General features: G+C 41.7%; 1 long non-coding RNA gene across 1 annotated transcript; it reads right to left on the bottom strand.

Moving 5' to 3' along the window:
• Positions 1-6,602: 6,602 nt before the first annotated feature.
• LOC128112407 (uncharacterized) lies at positions 6,603-15,399 on the bottom strand. The gene is made up of 3 exons (XR_008218980.1): positions 15,068-15,399; positions 13,987-14,127; positions 6,603-11,408 (listed from the first exon to the last, which is right to left on the bottom strand). It is a non-coding gene; the product is annotated as an uncharacterized LOC128112407 (long non-coding RNA).
• Positions 15,400-20,505: the final 5,106 nt, after the last annotated feature.

Here is a 20,505-nt window from a genome sequence, read left to right as displayed (position 1 = left end):
ATGTGTGTGCTTATTTGTGCCCAGTTGTATACATGTGTTGTAACTCTTGTCCTATGCATTTCATTTGTTTACCTGTGCAACTATATTTTGAGTGCTCATGTCTCTGCACATGTCTATTGATGAAGACATGTGCATGTGTGCCAGTCATTGTGCCCCTATATTTTTCTCTTGCTTAAGTGACAGTGTGCAATTGTCTAGCTATGTCCATGTATGTACAGCTGAGTGTGGCTCCTTGTACACGTCTGTACACTGTTTTGTTTTTTTTTTCTGGAGCTGAGGACCGAACCCAGGGCCTTGCGCTTGCTAGGCAAGCACTCTACCACTGAGCTAAATCCCCAACCCTGTACACTGTGTTTTTGTGTTGGCCTGTATGATTGTATATCTTCTCTGTATGTGCCTATGTATGTGTGTGTGTGTTTCTTGGTGTGTCCTCATCTGTAGGTGTCTGTGTACATATGTGAAAGTGTGCTTATGCAAGTGTGAATGTGTCTCCTTGGACATGCATGTGAGCTGTGTTCTTGTACATGCATGTGTCTGTGTGCTCCATGCCTACCTGCCTGTGTACATATGTATGTGACTCTGCGTATGTACCAAGGAAGGAATCCAGCAGGATGAATTCTTGTTGATGCTCTGGACATAGAACTCTTAGACCTTATTTTAGAATGAAGCACTACTGAAAATTCTAAGAGTGCATATGGCCAACCTCTTTGGAATAAGTAGATTATTAACAATAAGTTAGTTATCATCTGATTCCAAGGGTAACTTTCAAAGCTGATCACTTTCGCCCCAGAGCCACTCAGTGTGTAAAGGGTGGTGAGGGGGTGAAAGGATCCCTTCTCTGTTGAGATCCATGGTTTCTGTAAGCCACCTTCTCCATGTCCTTAGACCCCTGCTTGCCAGAGAAACCACTTCCTTTGTCTGCTGTTGTTTACAACAGACGCTGTTTTACAGCCCAGTTTTAATTGTCCTTATGAACACTGTAAACAAAAAGAAGGGAGAAAAGCCACAGTAACAAACAGCATTTGTTCCTAGGCAATTTTAAACAGAGCTGACGAAATGATAAATATATTTTGCAATCCTTTCATTTTGATAAGGAACCTGGAAACATGATTCTTCCCAGGGGGTTCAGTCCCTGGGGCAGGGATAATTAAGGATTTGTGTTCATTATACACACAGAGCTGAAGGGCTCTGCTGCCTGTCTCTCTAGTATTTGATTTCTAAGCAACTTGGCTTCTGCTCAAACACAGATTTTGTGGGGAGGTGTGTGTGAGAGGTGGTGGTGGTGGTGGTGGTGGTGGTGGTGTGGGTATGTTGTATGTACTTGTGTGGTACACCTGTGTGGATAGGTACACTTGTGCATGTTGGTATGCACAGCGTGTGTCTGCATATGTGTGGAGTGAGCTTAAGGTCAACACTGGGTATCATTCCTTGTGCCTGTCCACTTTCAGTTTTTTGAGACTGTCTTTTAGTGAACCTGCAGTTTATCACTTGGGCTAGACTGGCTGTTGGTCTACCTGTCTCCACCCCAAGGCCAGTGCTGGGGTTTCAGGCGTGCCCTACTGTGCCGGGCTGTTTGTGTGGGTTCTGAGAATCTGAACTTGTCTTCGTGCTCCTGGCAGGCACTTTACCAAATCAACCACCTCCCCAGCCCTCAGATACGGCTTTGAAACTTATTTTGGAAGATGAGTTTAGAATTTTTCATCTGCAACAAAACTCTGATTTTGCAGGTGTTCATGTCATAATGAAATTCCAGGCCTAGAATATAATATGCTTTTTAAATGGAGTTTATTTTCATCTGTTCATTTGAGTATGTCTTAAATAGAAAATAGAATACTTCATATTTCATTAACAGCTGATTGTAAAAGCAAAAACTCTAAATGTAAATCCAAAGGCAGATATTATCAAGCTTTGAATGCCTGGTTTTTAAAATCACCTCTGGAACTTAGGAGGTTGTCTTTGAACAAAGCTTTGGTAGGCATTGGCAAAGATCCAAAGCAATTGTATGGTGTGCACTCCAGTGACATGATCCAGCTTTTCTGGGTTAGAAATGCCTCCTTTTTGTCACTTAATGAGGAAATAAATCTGAGAATACATTGCCTTCACCTTTGTAACAGTGAGCCATGGTACTTTAAGTCACATCTATCAAAAAACCATGGTTAAAATCAATAGATTGGGAAGACAGGGAGATGGTAGAAATCTTGGTACTTGTGGTGCTAAGCTCACACTGTGCCCCTTGCAAAATCTGAAGTACATTAGCATTAACTGACTGTGCCGCAGGTGAAATGCCCTGGCCTACTGAAACAGAACTTGTGAGTGACAGTAGGTGCTGGAGGATTGGCTGAATGCAGGCATAGAAATATCCATAGGAAGGAGGGAGTTGAGCAGGGCTCTGCTAGGGGGCCAGAGGTCTGTTGTTTTTTTTTTTGTCTGTTTTAAAAATTGATTCTTTGTGGATTTCACAACGTATATCCTGATCCTATTCATTATCCTGTTCCTTCATATTCGCCCTGTGGCTTTGAAACCTCCCTTCTCACAAGGCAAGACAGTCCTTCAAATTTCCTGCTGAAAATTTCAAACTGAAAAGTTTGCCAGATACTCTGGGCCTATAAGCTGAAGATGGATGCCCCAACACTGCAGAGAAACTTTGGGTGACTGTCCAGGCAGCCAAATGCCTCTGTTGTTAGATAATATTACATCCTTCTGCATCTTTGATGAAGCTGATGACTAGATAGTTATAGTTGAAGTTTTCCTTAGTTATGATAGAAAGTAAGTTAGGTGTAAAACTTTGGATTCACTAAGAAAGGATAGATAATACGTTATTTTCTCTGAATATACTAACTACAAATGGACAAAATACGGTAAATGTAATTCCTACTTGGTAACTGTTTTTGTTGTATGTAGTTTTACCCTGTTAAAGTTAAGACCTTTCATTTTTATTTAGACAAAAGGGGGGAAATGTTGTGGAATATTATTGTAAGGTGTGTTACATTTGTTTATGCTGTGTAGCATTTGTTTAATGATGCAAAGATGTGTTGCATTCTTTTGTGTTGCATTTGTTTAACTCTGGTGAAGCTGTGTTACTGTGCCTGTCTAAAATGCTTGATGGTCTAATGAAGAGCTGAACAGCCAATAGCAAGGCAGGAGAAAGGATAGGAGGGACAGGCAGGCAGAGAGGATAAATAGAAGGAGAAATCTGGAAGGAAAAGAAGAGAGAAAAAGGAGCAAGAGAGCAATGAGAGGAGGACGCCAGGGGCCAACCACACAGCCACACAGCCGCACAGCCACACAGCCACACAGCCACACAGCCACCCAGCCACACAGCCACCCAGCCACCCAGCCACCCAGCCGCACAGCCGCACAGCCGCACAGCCGCACAGCCGCACAGCCGCACAGTCACACAGCCACCCAGCCGCACAGCCGCACAGCCGCACAGCCACACAGCCGCACAGCCGCACAGCCGCACAGCCGCACAGCCACACAGCCACACAGCCACCCAGCCGCACAGCCGCACAGCCGCACAGCCGCACAGCCGCACAGCCGCACAGCCGCACAGCCACCCAGCCGCACAGCCACACAGCCACACAGCCACACAGCCGCACAGCCACACAGCCACACAGCCACACAGTCACACAGTCGCCCAGCCGCACAGCCGCACAGCCACACAGCCACACAGCCACACAGCCACCCAGCCACCCAGCCGCACAGCCACCCAGCCACCCAGCCGCACAGCCGCACAGCCGCACAGCCGCACAGCCGCACAGCCGCACAGCCGCACAGCCGCACAGCCACACAGCCACACAGCCAGCCGTAGAGTAAGTGTGAAAGTAAGATATACAGAATTGAGGGAAAGGTAAAAGCCCAGAGGAAAAGGTAGACAGGATAATTTAAAGTTAAGAAAAGCTGGCTAGCAATAATTCAAGCTAAGGCTAGGCATTTATCACGGATGTTTTTTTTTTTTTTTTTTTTGGTTTTTCGAGACAGGGTTTCTCTGTGTAGCTTTGTGCCTTTCCTGGAACTCGTTTTGTAGCCCAGGCTGGCCTCGAACTCACAGAGATCCACCTGGCTCTGCCTCCCAAGTGCTGGGATTAAAGGCATGCGCCACCACCGCCCGGCAAGGCTAGGCAAGGCATTTATAATTAAGGAGAATCCTCCATGCGTATTTATTTGGGAGTTGGGTGGCAGGCCCCCCAAAAGAGAAAAGAGCAAAAGAGTAAAAGACAACCAACAACGCCTCCCAGAATAAAATAAAATTTAAAAGAAAAACAAAAAACAAAAAACAAACAAACAAACAAAAGTCCAGCATGGAAGCTGTAGTATGACACCTTGAGTCACACAGTATATACTTTAGTCCATAATCTTTACTTGTAAGTGTTCATTGAGATGAATCAATGGTCTTGTATGAGGCCGCTGGCATATCCTGTTGTTGCCTTGTGTCATGGAGATCCTGCAGCTTTTTATCTGCAGGTCCAGCCCCTCACATCTCCAGCAGTTCATGGTTGGGGTGGGCCAACTCATAGCCCTGGTTCTGAACCTGTGTGGTAGCTGGGTTCATCAGCCTGCCAGCTTTCCCCCATCCCTCATCATCACAACCAGGGCAAGCTCTTCCACATTACCATGGCTGGCAAGCTTACCCACTGCAGCAGGCAGCAAGGAGCAGGATCAGTTTTCCTGCTCTCATGCCCCCAGGGCTAGTTCATCTGTGTCCCCACCAACAGGGTCAGCTGCAGTGTGCTGCCCAGGTGAGGTTCAGGGTCTACTCTCTTATGTGCTGCAGCTGGTGAGGTGCAGGGCCAGCTCTCCCACTCTCATGATCCTGGGGCCAGCTCTACTGCCTGCCGCAGGTGGCAAGGGGCAAGGGGGAAGAGGACATCTTTTCCTGCCCATGCCACCACATGGCAGATGAGAGAGGGTGGCCAGGATCAGCTCATCTGCTCTGGTCCTGGGGTCACAGGGGTAGGAGAGCTGACCCTGCCCTTCACTGGCTGCAGCACTTGAGAGAGTAGGTCTTATACCTCACCTGGGCAGCACAATAGAGCTGACCCTGTTGGTAGGGGCACAGATATGGTGATACTTTATTTGTGCTGAAATGTGATTTTATTTGTATGTTAATAAAGTTGCCTGGAGATCAGAGCTAAGAGCAAGCCATTTAGCAGAAGTCTGGCAGTGGTGGCACATGCCCTTAATCCGATCACATGGCAGGCAGAATCTCTGTGTGTTTAAGAACACAGCCAAGTGGTGGCCCAAACCTTTAATCTCAGTATGAACCATAGAGACCTAGAGGTCTGTATAGACAGGCAGTGATGAGGAAGTCGTGTGGTTGGGTTTAGAACCAATGAGAAGGCAGAACAGAAAAGACAATAAAAAGATAGGACACGGGCTGGAGAGATGGCTCAGAGGTTAAGAGCATGGACTGCTCTTCCAGAGGTCCTGAGTTCAATTCCCAGCAACCACATGGTGGCTCACAACCATCTGTAATGAGATCTGGTGCCCTCTTCTGGCCTGCAGACATACATGCAGGCAGAACATTGTATACATAATAAATAAATAAATCTTTTTATAAAAAAGACAGGACACAGGAAGAAGGTCTCTCTCTCAGGGGAAGGACAGCAGAGAGTGGTAAGATAAGGTGGTCTTAGCTCTTGGCTACTGCTCGATCTCTGGGCTTTTAACTCTTCATTTGGCTCTGTGTTTCTTATTTAATAAGACCACTTAGAATGACATCTACACACAGATGACCTGGCCCCATGAACATGCACGGGAGATCTGGCCCCATCCCTCATCTACCATATGGTAGAGCAGGCAAAGGAGAGATGCCCTCCCTTATCCCCTGCCCCTCATTGCTTCTGACAGGTGGGATAGCTGGTCCTGGGGTCATGAGAGTGGGAGAATTGGCACTGCCCCTCACTAGTTACAACACTCAGGAAAGCAGGCCTTGCACCTTGCCCAGGCAACACAGTAGAGCTGACCGTGTTGGCGGGGTCTCAGGTGACCCAGCTCTAAGGGTGTGAGAGCAGAGGACTGTTGCTAAAGCAATATTGAGCATAGAATTTTTCTGTAAGAAAGCATAATGAAGGAAGCAAATTAAAACTTTAGGGAAGTATTTAAAGAAGAAAATTCTGCACAGAGAGGACACTGTCACAAAGGCAAGGGCAGAGAGAGTCATTTAAAATTACTGTCAGCAGAATCAGAAACTATTCAATTCTGCCTGGATGGCTTATTCCCTACCAGGATTCTGATTTATGATCACTAGTGAGTTAGATGTGAAGGGATAGAACGTTCAGAGGAAATGGCTGTAATATGGTGCTCAGATAAAATCTAGGAGCAAGAAGACTCCAGTGGAGAAGAACTCATGCTTTACTTTTGAGAACCCTGCAAAGGGAGCTGTTGTCTTTCCATTTCACAGATATGGTGGGGGCTCTGTGACACACTGGCTAAGCTTAGAAGTCATCTCTATAGGGTGTGTATACTATGAACTCTTAGATATGGAATCATGGCATTCCTGAATGTTAGAGCTGGAGGAAGCTTCACATATGAGCACATTAAGCCTTTTAGGTACTCCTTACATTTCTGGTGTGGAGGCAGATATACCAAGGTGGGAGGCTTAGCCAACAGTCACTCTACTGGATGTTAGCTGAGTGCTGTGTGATAAGGGGTCTTCTAGAAGCTGAATACTTCTCTTTAGTGATCAACAAAGTTGATTCTGTTTTTTAAAGTAGGTGATAGATTTAGGCAAGTCCCAAACATGAACAGAAAATACCAATAAATTCCATGCATTCCACCATCCAATATTGGGAGATATCCCCTTTACTCTGAGACTGAATCAGCAATAGTGTGCTTTTAAAAAATATGCCACAGAAAACCTAAACCAAGAGGTGGTTGCCCAAGAACAGACTCATCTAATCTCTTCACTTAACTCTTATTCTGAGATGCTAAACCATGGCTTTTCACAAAATCACTCATTTTCATTTTATTGATTTGATAAACTGTTGAACAATGTTCTTAAGTTAACTTCAGAGATGCAGTTCCAACCTCTACACATGACACCTGAGCCCACAGACCAGTAATGACAGTCGTTCTTCTATAGCTACCAAAGCAGATCGGTGCCACGTGGCGATAAGCACTATGGACACCGGCCGATAATTTCTGTTACGGTATTTTTATTTATGCAGTTTTAGCATATTAACACCACATGGGCTATTGTAGGGTCAGCTAGGAAGTTCAGGTCTGAATAAGCAAGCTTCCACAGGCAGTAAGCCGTCGCCCATTGTCTCCTTTATGTGTCTTTCTTTGTTTAGTTGTTTAACCGGTTTTCTGTTTCCTACTTCCAAAGCCTCTAAAAGCACTTATATAAGCCAACCAGACCCACAGCCTTCAGAGTCACCACCGTCCTTGTACTGTAAAGTGCTTCTGTTGTTACAAAAGCCACCGCTTCATCCTCCCTTGCCCTCAGCCCAACCCACCACCTACGGGAATCGTCCTTACTAATGCTGCCTCGAGTCAGATCTTAGGACAGAACACCACCATTTTACAGGGCTTAGTCAGTTGACTAACCTCATTGCTGAGGTTCAAGAAGGGCCCCCTTAAGGAATAACCTTGCAGCACTATTGAAAAAGAATACAAGAATCATTTTCCTCATCTTTTGCCAAAGGTACTATCAGCCATTAACCTAGAACGAGGAAACTTTTAATATTTTTCAATATTATTAGATGCTACAGCTGACCTTCCAATCAGAAGTCAAACAGTCCAAACTGACTTGGTGATTCAAATATAAGATGTCAATGGTTATACAAAGACCTGGCCCAAGTATCTCTGACAATGGATTCACTGAGTTCATGGGCTTACTCTATGATCACACGTTTCCTGAATGTATAATTGATATGTCTACGTCTGTCACTGCCGAGAGAAAGTGACAATATGTCTCAGACTATTTGACCCCTCACTCTTCATTGCCGTTGAGTGTTCCTGAATCTCCAATAGGTAATACTACTACTCTCAGGTCTGTTTTTGGTGAGTAGATATTACACAACACTTTCGCTTCTTGATTTATGCTTTCATCAATATCTTAAATTAATGCGATATTCTTCAGACTATCAAATTGATGAAGATTCAGAATTATAACATGACACAAAAACAGCAGGCTTCCCTGACCTGTGGAGTGACAATCATTGTTACAGGAAATGTGGGGTTTCTGTCATTGTCTTACCACCCTCCAAGTTCCCAGCGCCACCAAAATGGAACTTATCATCCAGGAGGAACTGTGGAGTTTAAGTTTATCATGTTCTACTCATGTTGCTACAAGCAGTGATTTGAATGATAATGCCCCATGAGCCCCATATGCTCATGCTTTTAAACACTTGATTTCCAGTTGTTGAAACTGCTTAGGGAGGTTTAGGAGGTATGGTCTTGCTGGACTAAGTAGGTCACTGGTAGGGAGGCTTTGAGAGCCTAAGATCTAACCCTACTCCAATTCACTCTCTCTGCTTCCTGGTTATGGTTCTAGATTGTGAGCTGTAAGCTTCCTGTTCCAACTACCATGCCTGCTGCCATGCCTGCCTCTTCCTGTGACAGGGATGGACAATTATCCCTCTAGAACTAAAACCCAAATAAACACTTCCTTCTAGATTGTCTTGGTCATGGTGTTTTACAGTCATAGAAAAGTAACTAATGTATCATCACATATACCATAAACTGAGCAGCTTAGAAACTGTATATGTTCATTTCTTTAGTTCTGAGACTGGGAATTCCAACACCAAGGTGAAAAACACATCTTATGTCTGGTCAGAGCTGATTTCTTAGAGCAGTGCTTGACCCCTGCATCTGTACAAGGTAAATGGGGCAAAGGTCATCCAGGCACTCAGGAAGCTGAGGCGTGAGGACTGAAAGTTTGAAGCCAGCCTGGAAGACAGAGAAAAAGGAAGAAAATGATAGAAAACAAATGTTACTAGCAGGCTGCCTGGTCCCTAGTAGGAGTGTTTGATCATGGGATATCAATAGTAATAATAATAAAAAGAAAAATGTTTATCTGTACCATGTCAAATTTAAATATGGCTTTTTATACATGTAATGTTAAAAATACATATATGTGAAACTTGTAGATTAATTAAAAGCATTAAATCATAAAAAGCTACTATATAACAAATGTGTCCTATTAAAAAGTTGGTTTTGTCATAACAACTGAGTAAGAAGGATGGCCAGGTGCAATAACAATCTGTCACTGTGACCAAAATGGAAAATTTGGGTTTGGTTTAGTAGGTTAGGAGGGCATCATTGAATGTCATGAAAGTGTGGTTTAGATTCCCACACCAGTCACAATTTTTTTTTTCAAGATAGGGTTTCTCTGTGTAGTTTTGGTGCCTGTCCTGGATCTCTCTCTGTAGACCAGGCTGGCCTGGAACTCACAGAGTTCCACCTGGCTCTGCCTCCCAAGTGCTGGGATTAAAGGCATGGGTCACCACTGCCCTGCCCAGTCACAATTTTTTAAAACATAATTTTTTATGGATCCTTTGGGAATTTCACATCATGAACCTCAATCCTGCTCATTTCCCAGTCCTTCCATATCTGCCTTCCACCCTTGTAACTTCCCCTTCTGAATATGACCTGCTCCTCTATCAACTGTAGCTCACAACTTTCACTCAACTTCTGCAGTTCTGCCATGCATGTACCAGTCTGCTCCTCTATCTTTCCTGAATCTCCATCACATATTCATTTGTCATAGTGGCATTGGAAGCTACAGTGTCACATTGTATACCCTTTTCCCCAGTCAGCTTTACATGCAAGTGTTCATTGCAATGAGTCATTGGTCTGGTTCAAGGCTTCTGGCTTCTTCTACACCATCAACACTGGACCCTCACAGAGACTCCTCTTGTTTATTCTGCTGTTGTCCTGAGACATGGAGATCCTGCAGATATGGTTCCACAGGACCAGCTCCTTCACACACTCCAGTAGCTCATAGATGTTGGGGTGGCCCAACTCAAATCCCTGAATCTGGGCATGGGTGGTAGTTGAGTTTGTCAGCATCCAAGCCACCTGGGCCAACTCTCCTGTACTGCTCAGGCAAGGAGTGGGACCAATCACTTTTTTTTTTTAAACTAGGTGGACCAGTAAAACATCCCCTCTTCCCCTGCTTGCAACTCACAGTATGGCCTCATGGAAGGGAAAGTATAGTCTCTGTCATATAATGAAATAAAAAAGCGCACAAGTGGTTCAGAAATGAATTTGATATGCATGTCGATGCAGCGGACAGTGGACTGTCACCTTGCCAGCACCCTTCATGAATGAACATATAGGAGGAATTGACTAAAAGCATAAGGGTTAGAACAGGTTGTACCACATTGTCTAGAGTAATTGAATCTGATTAGTATTGAGAGTTGGGACTGCTAACAGACATTTGCTACTAGGAATTCTTCTGAAATTGAAGAAGCCTGCAGAGCATGTCTTGGTGCATCTACACATAGTGATAAAAGTAAATGAGAATTGCCAACAACCATGTCCCCACAGGGGTAAGCAACTAAATGATATATCCTTTTGGGAAAAAAATATGAGTTTTTTCTCATTAACCAAGCAATCCAAAACTCAAAGAAAATTCTGAATAGGTGCTAGAGGAGGAAGATAAGCTACTGAAATGTGTTAGGTTGCAGTAGCTGAGACTAATACTATATAAGTCAGTTTTGCATACTACAGACAACCAGTATTGAGACGGGTCTTTGGTGGGTCCAATGTGAAAAATTTGTAGGTCTCTGTAGTCTGAGGGAGCAGGTCATTCTAGATACTCACCTGCTCTGGATCAGACCCTTTCTGCCCATCTTTTGACCTCAGTTGCTATGGTGATACTTGCATGTTAAATTGTATGGATTGAATGTCCTTCATGTTCTGCTGTAGAGTTTTATAATTATTTGAGCATTAGCAAATTCCACTTAGGGTTCAGATGCTTGTGAAAACCCGCAAACATAATGGAGTCTTGAGTCAGAGTTTAGGAGGTGGTGAATCCCATTCTTGAGTTTTTGAAGCTCCTGAACAGAATTGATCTCTGGCAGCTCCCGTAGGAACAGGTTTGATGTGATCCATGAACTGGCTTTTATCCCTCCCATTTCCATTCCTTCTGTTTCTTGGACTCAGTTTCCAAAATACGTCAGTTCAAAGTTTTGCATTGATCTCAGCATTGTGTCGTGACCCATTGCCATAGGTGTTGGCTAACGTAACATCTTTCTTCTCTGTGGGTTCTCTTTCTGCCGTGGATTGCCTGTGTGTTTTCATGCTCATGTATTCCTGTCATTACTGTGCTCAGCTCCTCCAGCATTAGATGTGTTTGTGCTCTCTTCCTCCGAGTTTCCCTTCAGTCTGTGTGAAGTTGTTCCTCCACCTTTCTGACTCATGTCCTTATCATTCACCCGAATGCTGGGTCCTGATGTCTGTGAAAATCACAGATCCATTTGTGAAGGCAAAAGAAGTAGCAGTCCAGATGTCAGCAGAAATGTACGGCCATTTAAAAAAGGAGTATGTGTGGATACAAATATATACCTACTTTATGACTTGATGTACATTATTCTAATAATCATATAGATAAGATGACCATCTTAATTCACCACCAATTTGAATAATCGGCTCACCAGAGCTTCAGAGTGATCACTGAGGCTTCATAGATGCAGCCTGACTCTCCATAAATAATTGTGCTGAATTGATTGTTCAGGAAGATTTTATTTTATTCTACACAGATTTGCATTTGTTCTAAATCAGTGAAAAGCAATTCAAAAGAGCCACTACTTGATTTTCAGTTTCAATTAGAATTCAGAAAAATCAAAGCACTATGCTCCATGTCATTTTGGGTACTGATTAATAAGGTAATAATATTACTTAAATGCTATACCAAAGAAAGAAAAGCCTGCTCCCCATTTCTCCTTTAGCTGTACACACATTTCTATAGCATGTGTAATGGTGTGTGTGGGAGAAATAAATCTCATCCAATTAAGTTCCCCTTCAATAGTATCCTTCAAGTGATGAACACCAGACTGTTGCAAATGGCTGAGAAAATTAATTCTGAAAAAATTTTACAAGAATGTAAGTCAATTAGAGTGACTCAAGTTCAGATTTCAAGTATAAAATTGGAGAAAAAAATCACAAAATGAGCCTCAAAGACATCCTCTAGGAGGGTATTTTAGGGCAATCTAGGCAGAGATGTGTTCTTTACCAGTGGGATGGAAGGCACACCTTGCTGTATTAGGAAAATATGCTATTTGTTTAAAAAATTTAAACTCCAAAACATCAAAAGCATCAAAAGATCTCCTTAGATACATCTGTTAGATATAAATCTGTTTCACAAAGAGAATAATTATGCAACTAAGTTCTAAGATTTATCTTACTCCATATTTTTATCTGATAAATTTTGTTTTAAGTCAGATATTTGAAATCTGTTTTATCTTATCTCCTTCATAGATACTTCCCTCTCATACACACATCATATTTTATGAATATCAATTACAGTTTTATATTGTTCAATTATTAAGTTACTGCTTGCCCAGCCTTACCTTTATAACCACAGTTAGACATTGCTCATAAAAACCAGCTAAAATAAATTAAACATTTTCAGTTAAAGGTAACATTTCTTACCTCTTAGTAATAGTGTAAAATGATTTAATGTTCTCAGTGTTGTGCAATGTCCTTCTTTCCTATTTTCTCAAATGATGTTCATTACTAATCCCCTATATTATTTAAATGTCAAGAAACCCTCAAAAGATACATATGTAATGCCCATATATAAAAATCATGGTATTTTGATGGAATTTTTAAATTTTTCTGATTCTTGAAATATCTGAAAGATTTCTAAAGCATTTTAAAACAAAAACTGTTTAAGTTAGGTTCTTAACAAATGAATTAATATGAACTTTAAGAATAATAAAACAAAATATTAGTAGTTTGCATGTTTCTTGAGAACTACAAAGACAACCTGACGGTGTTCCATCACTCAGCCTAGAGCCTAGTGTAGAAGAATGTCTAATGAATGCAGTTAGAATAAAGGAAAACGTAAGCATCATGATACAGAGATTTTCCTATATTCACCATATTTCTACTTGAGGAAAATCATTAAGTTTGGCATCTTCCTCCCAATGTAAAATTTCTTCCCTATCTTCTGTGGATACCTCATTGACTGAAGAGCACAATTCCTTGTTGCCGCCATACACAGAAGCATCAAGAATCTAGAAACCAGTCTCCATGTAACTTGAAAGTGGAAACTACAAATAAGGACACAGACACTGTTGGGAAGTGCTTCTGGGAAAGACAGGGTCCAGGCAACCCTGAGTTTGGTTCTCAGAAACAGATGAACTGAGCTTGGGGACACTAGCCCAGCACTTGGGAGTTAGGGGTGGAGGATTAAAAGTTCAACTCATTATTGGCTGCACAGCAAGCTGGAAGATAGCCTTGGCTATATGAGACCCCGTCTCAAAGGAAAAAAAATCACTCAAAAGAGGGTGAATTACTTCCAAAGTTTCTCTGTCTGTTCAGTTCTCCACCAACAGAAGGAACAAGTTCAATTCTAAAGCCAAGTTGCTGATGTCCAAGTGAAGGAAAGAGAAGAGATAAAGAGGAACACCTCATCAGCACTAGAGAAAATCATCAGGAAGGAGTACCAAGCTGTGGAGATGAAAGTGAAAAGAGCGGAGAGGTCACAAGGCTAGCAGCAGAGTGCTTGCCCTTATCCCAAGGCCACTGTGACCCCACAGTGAAACAGCACAGTGTAGCAAGCCTGGTATAGCTGTAGGTGTGCAGATGGCTTCCTATGCCTCACAGCAAGCATTTAGAGAAAAGAAAGCTCAATTTCATTCATTATATTCTCTCAAAGTGCATCAATATTCAAATAGTGCCATACTTCAGGCAACTCAGCAGCTGTCTGGAGTCTGCTCACTATCATTCAGAGAAAATCTGCCCACGGTAGGGTAGAAGGCTAACGGCAGTGCTGTAATAGACTGCAATTAGGTGATGTATAGACCTTACCTGCATCCTATGATTCAAAATTTCTCCAGCTGCCAGCAAACACCTCTCCTCATATTCAACACTGTCAGGAAAACAGTAAAAGATTTTATATGCAAATGTTCTGATTGAGCTGTGTGAGACACATTAGCCAACTAGGTGTACCTGTTTAAAAAGAAAAACATAAAACTAGAAATCTGCAATTTTTTTCCTTCTGAAAATAATTTCTTGTCCCTGTCTTTCTTTATACAAACAAACAAAAAAAAAAAAAACAAAAAAAGCAAAGTGATTAAATTGTCCTATTTTGGCAAAGTTTGCAAAATCCTAACCTGGCAGGGGCTGGTAGACCAAACGCCTGAGGGGATAAGGAGAAGAAGGAAACCTTGACTGCTGTTGAATGTGCAAATATTTCAAGTTAAAAAAAAAAACTGATGAGGGAAAACTCTATTGTCTAGAGTCTCCCTGAGTCACCATTTCTAAACTGCTCACAAATGCAAAACTCTTACTCAGATTCCCAGAGGCACACAAGGCTTTGTCAATTTTCTTCACCTAGGTTAGAATTCTGCAGATGTATGCATGTACCATGAAAGCAGGGTAAATTGCCAAACATCTAAGTACACCTAGTACTCTGGTTAGTAAGTAATGCTGCCCAGCCTTCCTTAACCTGTCCCTCTCAGAAGTGGTTCATAACTCCAAAAGCATATTTTCGATCCAACAATTAAAAGGTTAATTTTGTCCAGTTAGATTTTCTCAGAAGCCTTTTGACAATTGGATGCACATATGATTATCAATTATTGTGAATATCAGACTACTCTGTAATTCTCTCTGTTCCATTTATTAATGGGAAAAGTAGAAACTAAAGGTTATTATAAAATGGGAACTTTCAGCCCATAAACAGTTTCTGTATCACCCACCATCAGCTCTTGCACCCAAAATCCTAACAGGTTTTTTATTAGGCCAGTATTTATTGCTGTGTCCAGACCTTCGTATTAGCTGTAGAATCACCAATGCTCTATAATAGAGTAGCTGGTAGTAAGATGCAGCCATAGTAAAAGCCTAAACATCAACTCACATTGTGTCAAGGAATTCCATTCCACAGACTTACTTAGAAGGAGGAGACATGGAGGAGGAGCTGATGGCTTTAAAAAATGGCTTCCAGACTTCCACTGTCTTCTAGACTCTAAGAAAATAGATGGCCTCTAAAAAGAAATTGATGCATTGAATATGGGAATAAATGGGAACATGAACAAGCCACAAGTTGCAGGGCTTTGTAATGTTAAAAGCTTTATGTTGGTACTTGTGGGATGGTAAGGTCACCTGCTGCCATACCTCACGACTTGAGTTCTGTCACCATGACTCACATGGTAAAAGGAGGGAACCTAATCCAGTCTGCAAGTTGTCCTGTTACCTCTGTTTGCCATGATTCATGTGTGCATGTGCACACACACACACACACACACACACACACACACACACACACACAATAAATAAAAATATAATTTTAAAGACACATACCAGTTTCAAAAGCTTGAAATTGATTGTGATAACAACCAGTTAATATTTTCAATAGAATCAAGAGTCTAGGACAAAGGACAAAGACACTAAAGAGTTGGCTGTCCAGTTGCTAGGCTTATGATGTCTACAGAAAGCTATATCTTGAAAAGCTACAGCATTGATGTGATTACTGTCCAGTGGAAGGAAACTGGATGGGTCAGTGAGTAAAAACATTTGTCACACAGGTCTAATGATCTGACTGCAATCCCCAGAACTCATGCGAAGGTGGGAGGAGAGAACCAGTTCCTCAAAGTAGCCCTCTGGCCTCCACATGCATATTGTGGCTACACACACACACACACACACACACACACACACACACACACACACATAGTGTCACGGAGAAACTCTTTGCAGAAAATCATGGTCTGGGGTCTGAAGAATTAGCTCAAAACATGCATAACCTGTTCCCCCCACAATCTCATGGAGACATGGTTCATCAGTTAAGAGACTTCCTGCTCTGCAGAGGACCTGCACCTCTGCCAGTTGATATCACCCACTTGATGACTCACAACCTTCTGTATCTCAAGTTCCAGGAGATCAGACTCCCTCTTCTGACCTTCTCAGGCACCAGGCACATGGTGCACATACATGCATGTAGGCAACCATTCATACACAGAAGATAAAATTAGTATTTTTTTAATGATAGGCTGGGAACTAGTGCATGTCTGCATTCATTGTAGTAATTCTTACATCTCTTTAGGTTTAAATTTTTTTCTCTTTGGCCATGATACCTTTATAAATTTGAACTCTGCTGTCTTCTCAGCAATATTTTTTTCCTACATTAACATGAACTTCAATGATTATGACTTTCCCCAAGAAGTCGTTCACTTTCCCAGTTGCTAACAATTCATTCTCATTGGCCTTTGTTTAAAGGGTAGACACATGCCTTCAAAGCTGTGACCTGGGAACTAACTATTCTTAGAGGGTATCCTTAGAGTGTGGCAGGCTCATGCCTTGGGCAAGATCAACGTGGGTGAATCTAAGAATCAGTACCAGGAGCCATAAACACTTCCCACTGTCTGCTATGTGCTTGAATGAGTATAATGTGGAAATGGAAACCATCCTTAATGCCACTTTAAAGAAGAACTCTGGGACTGCAGATAGACCTCAGTGGTAGAGGACTTGCTTAGAATGTGTGAAATTCTGCATTTAATTTTCACCACAGGAAAACAAGGAAACAATATCAACAGAACTGGGATGCAGTTCCATGACAGAGTGCTTGTCAATCATGTGTGAGACCCTGGTTTGATCCCTAACTAAAACTAAAACAAAGCAATCTAAGTATTCTGGGTTGGACAGAACTTGGCATCCTCTCTACAGGGTCACTAGAAAACAGTGCAGGGGCTCCATCTGAGCTCCAGTAGATGATGTGGAAATGGAATCCTGCTACCTAGCAGGGCAGTTGCCAGGGAACTTTGTCCTCTGGGCTTGGTCCTTCTTTCAGCTGCAACACCCATGCTCTTGACTTGGTGTGAGTGGAAGAGAATTGGTGGAGATGTGTTCTGGAATAGCCAGCTCTTCTCAGAGGCTAGGGAGCCCCACAGGCTGTAAGGCAGTGCTTTATTCCACTTCTTATGCAGATAAAAGTTGTGAGGGTGATTTGGACACATGTGGAAACCTTAGACAAAGTCCACACAGAGAAGCTGCATGTTTTTCTCAACTGTAATTTAACTGTGTTTGTTACACAAGTAATTCAGGACACAAACACCTTGCTGCAGCCTCTCTCATGTTCTTTCTTTATAGAATCATAGGTAACACTTTTAGTAACACAAATGTTATGATAAGATGTATCCAGAATCAACCTTGGCTTTTAATCATTATAAATAAGTTGATCCTTTTTAAAAGATTTATTTTATTTTTAAAGTTTTATTTAATTATATATTGAATGCTTTATCTGCATGTACACATGCATGCCAGAAAAGGGAATCAGATCTCTTTATAGATGTTTGTGGGTCACCATGTGGTTGCTGGGAATCGAACTCGGGACCTCTGGAAGAGCAGCCAGCTCTTAACTGCTGAGCCAGTTCTCCAGCCTCAGCCCTTAATTTATTTTTAATTAAGTGCATGTGTGCATGTTTGCATTGGATTTGTACATGTGTGAGTGTAGGTACCTGCAGAGTCAAGAAGAGGATGCCAGATTCTCAGAGCTGAAGGTATGAGTGGTTGTGGGTATCCCAAAATGGGTGCTGGGAATTAAACTTGAGTCCTTGTAAAAGCAGTATTCAGCTTTAACTACAGAACCATCTCCAACCCCAAGCTGGATGATCTTAAAGTATTCAATGCCTCAGACTTTCAGTTTCTTTAACTGTAAACTGATATATACACCATATAAAAATTAAAAGAAATAATTTCAGTGTTGTGCTTAGCAAGGATGTGTGATACATGTTGGAGGTCCAGGAAGTGTCCGTTATTAGTTATACTGTTCATGAAATATCAGTTTCCCTGCACTCTGTCTTTCTCTTCCCCACTTTTCTGTCTTCTCTCAAATTTTAGATTACATATGTATCTTAATAATACTGACTTACCACTTTGCAGTTTTCAAGTAATGCACATTAGTTCTTGGCATTAAATATTTTTAGTATTTCACATGTGTTATGCTAGAATACACTTAACCATGTCTGTGTATGGTATATATGTGTATGCACATGCTCATCTGTGTACATGTGTGTGCACAGATGTGTGTGGTTGCAGTTGTGCTTTGATTCCTGTTGTCTTGTTGACAGACTCACCTAGTATTGTATGCATATTCCCTGTGGCCCCTTGAATATTGTCTAGATAATTGTTTAAAACTCTTTAAAATGAATAACTGACTCTGATCAGCAATCGTTCAAGATAGGATTTCTACTTCTTTCTCCTTTATCTGCCTCAGAACATTCTCCAGTGCTTGATGCTACCTGATATTGAATGTATCTTCTTGCAGGATAACTAGCCTTGCAGGACAGTTTTCCTCTAGTGGTCTACCTTATCTCAACGGGCTCATTTAGTGCATCCAACTATAGCACCCCATCCAATCACTTGCAGATAGATGTCCCTGGATACATCTCTTCGGAAATTCTACTGTTTCCTCAAAACATAATTCATTAACTTGTTTTCTATATCCTAAAAAGATTCCTTCCCTGACTTCGATATGACCAGTGAGACACATTTCACCTTTGCCAATAGAGGTGGGAAATAGAGTTATTGTTGACTTTCCCATATCCACAACCTTTACATCCTACTGCCCACACACTTTCCTTTCATCCTTTTTGCAAGTTCATTTTAATATTACTTTTCTTTCTTGTCTCACGTCTGTTCAGTCTTCTTTATCAAGACAATATAATTTATATTTACATTATTATAATAGCTTTGGAGGAAATAACATTAAAAAACAAAAATAGGTTTGATATTACCATAAAACTAAACACAGAGGACTAAAGAATCATGTGAAAGGTTCATTAAGCCACCCTCAGAAAAGAAGACTTAAATGTTTAAATTCAGGGAAAAAACAAAATAAAATCAATTTAATACTATTTAGGTACCATCTGGTGCCTGTTCAATTTAATTAGAGGTGTGGATCTAGTTCTTAAAAATATTGATCCACTATTATTATAATTTGAGTGAGAAAACCAATAACCAGCATTTTTTTTTTACAAGGCTGGTTCCCAGTAGGTCTGTGATAAGATGGCCAGAAGGAAGGGAATGTGTAAGAGATGGGGGCTTCTCAGGACTGGTGGCAACTTTCAGGGAGATGAGAGTAAAAAGAGATAAAGAAAAGCAATTTATTTTGGTCATTTTAAGGACTGGGTAACATGTATTCAGCATTGATAGTATGTTGAGCAAGGATTCAATCCTATTATATACACTTTATCATCACAACAAACTCATATGACATAACTTTGTCATTAGTTTCATTTGAATAGTTGATGGTCTAAGTTCATCAGTGATAAGCCTCCCATCTGAAGCTCATTAACAACACTGGATCAGGCTTCTATTATCTCCCTTTGCAATGCCCTCCTCATCTTTCCCTGCCCTAATTTTCCTGTCCCAGTCTTTCACAGTGCAATACTCAGACTGATCTTTTAAAAATATGTATCAGAGCTGAAGAGATGGCTCAGAGGTTAAGAACACTGGCTGCTCTTGATGAAGTCTTGAGTTCAATTCCAGCAACCACATGGTGGCTCACAACCATCTATAATGAGATCTTGGTGCCATCTTCTGGCATGTAGGCATATATGTAGGCAGAACACTGTGTACACAATTAATAAATAAATCTTTTTTTAAAAACAACATCAGATTACATTATTCCTCTGCGTGAAATCCCTCAGAGTCTAAATGTGACCCTTTACAGTTCATCTACTGAAATCTACCTCTCTGGTGCAGAGTATTAAGTGGTGGGTACTTCTGAGGTGACTAGATGACAAGGGTGTGTTTCTTCCTTATCCAAACACCTCAGAGAATCTTGTGAGTATGTTGCAAGAAGGCAACACTCTCTAGCCAGTTGTCACAGGACTCTGAGGCTTTTTGATTGTATCTTTTCCAGCCTCCAGAAGAGAAAATCCTTGCTGTTTGCAAGTCTGTGCTGTTTTCTTAGAGCATATGAAAAAGACTGACTGAGGTCTCCCTGCGTTTAGAATACTGCTGAAATCCTGCATGGTGGACAAGCCCGGACCTGATCTGATGCACTCCTTCACAAATGTCTCTGCCATGGTGGCCACAGGCTGCTACTGACACCCAGATTCCCCACCTCCTTATCTTTTACACAAATGTTCCTCAGCTCAAACAATCTTGTCCTAATCTTCCAGTTGGCTCATATCTACCCATGCTTCATGGTTTCATTTCAACTGCACTTTTGAAGAATGCTTCACTTCACATTTAAGAAAAAAAAAAATCAGGGGCAGGGTGTCGAGTAGCCCAGGCTAGACTCAGACATTCTACATAGAGAATGATTTTGAGTTCCTGATTCTTCTATCTACACCTCACAAAAGCTGGGATGACAGGTGTGTCCCT

The sequence above is a fragment of the Peromyscus californicus genome, unplaced genomic scaffold (genome assembly GCF_007827085.1).
Source record: "Peromyscus californicus insignis strain IS unplaced genomic scaffold, ASM782708v3 Scaffold_17__1_contigs__length_78620276, whole genome shotgun sequence".
NCBI lineage: Eukaryota > Metazoa > Chordata > Mammalia > Rodentia > Cricetidae > Peromyscus > Peromyscus californicus.
The sequence above is the reverse complement of the archived record's forward strand: the minus strand, read 5'-3'. Positions and strand labels throughout refer to the sequence as shown.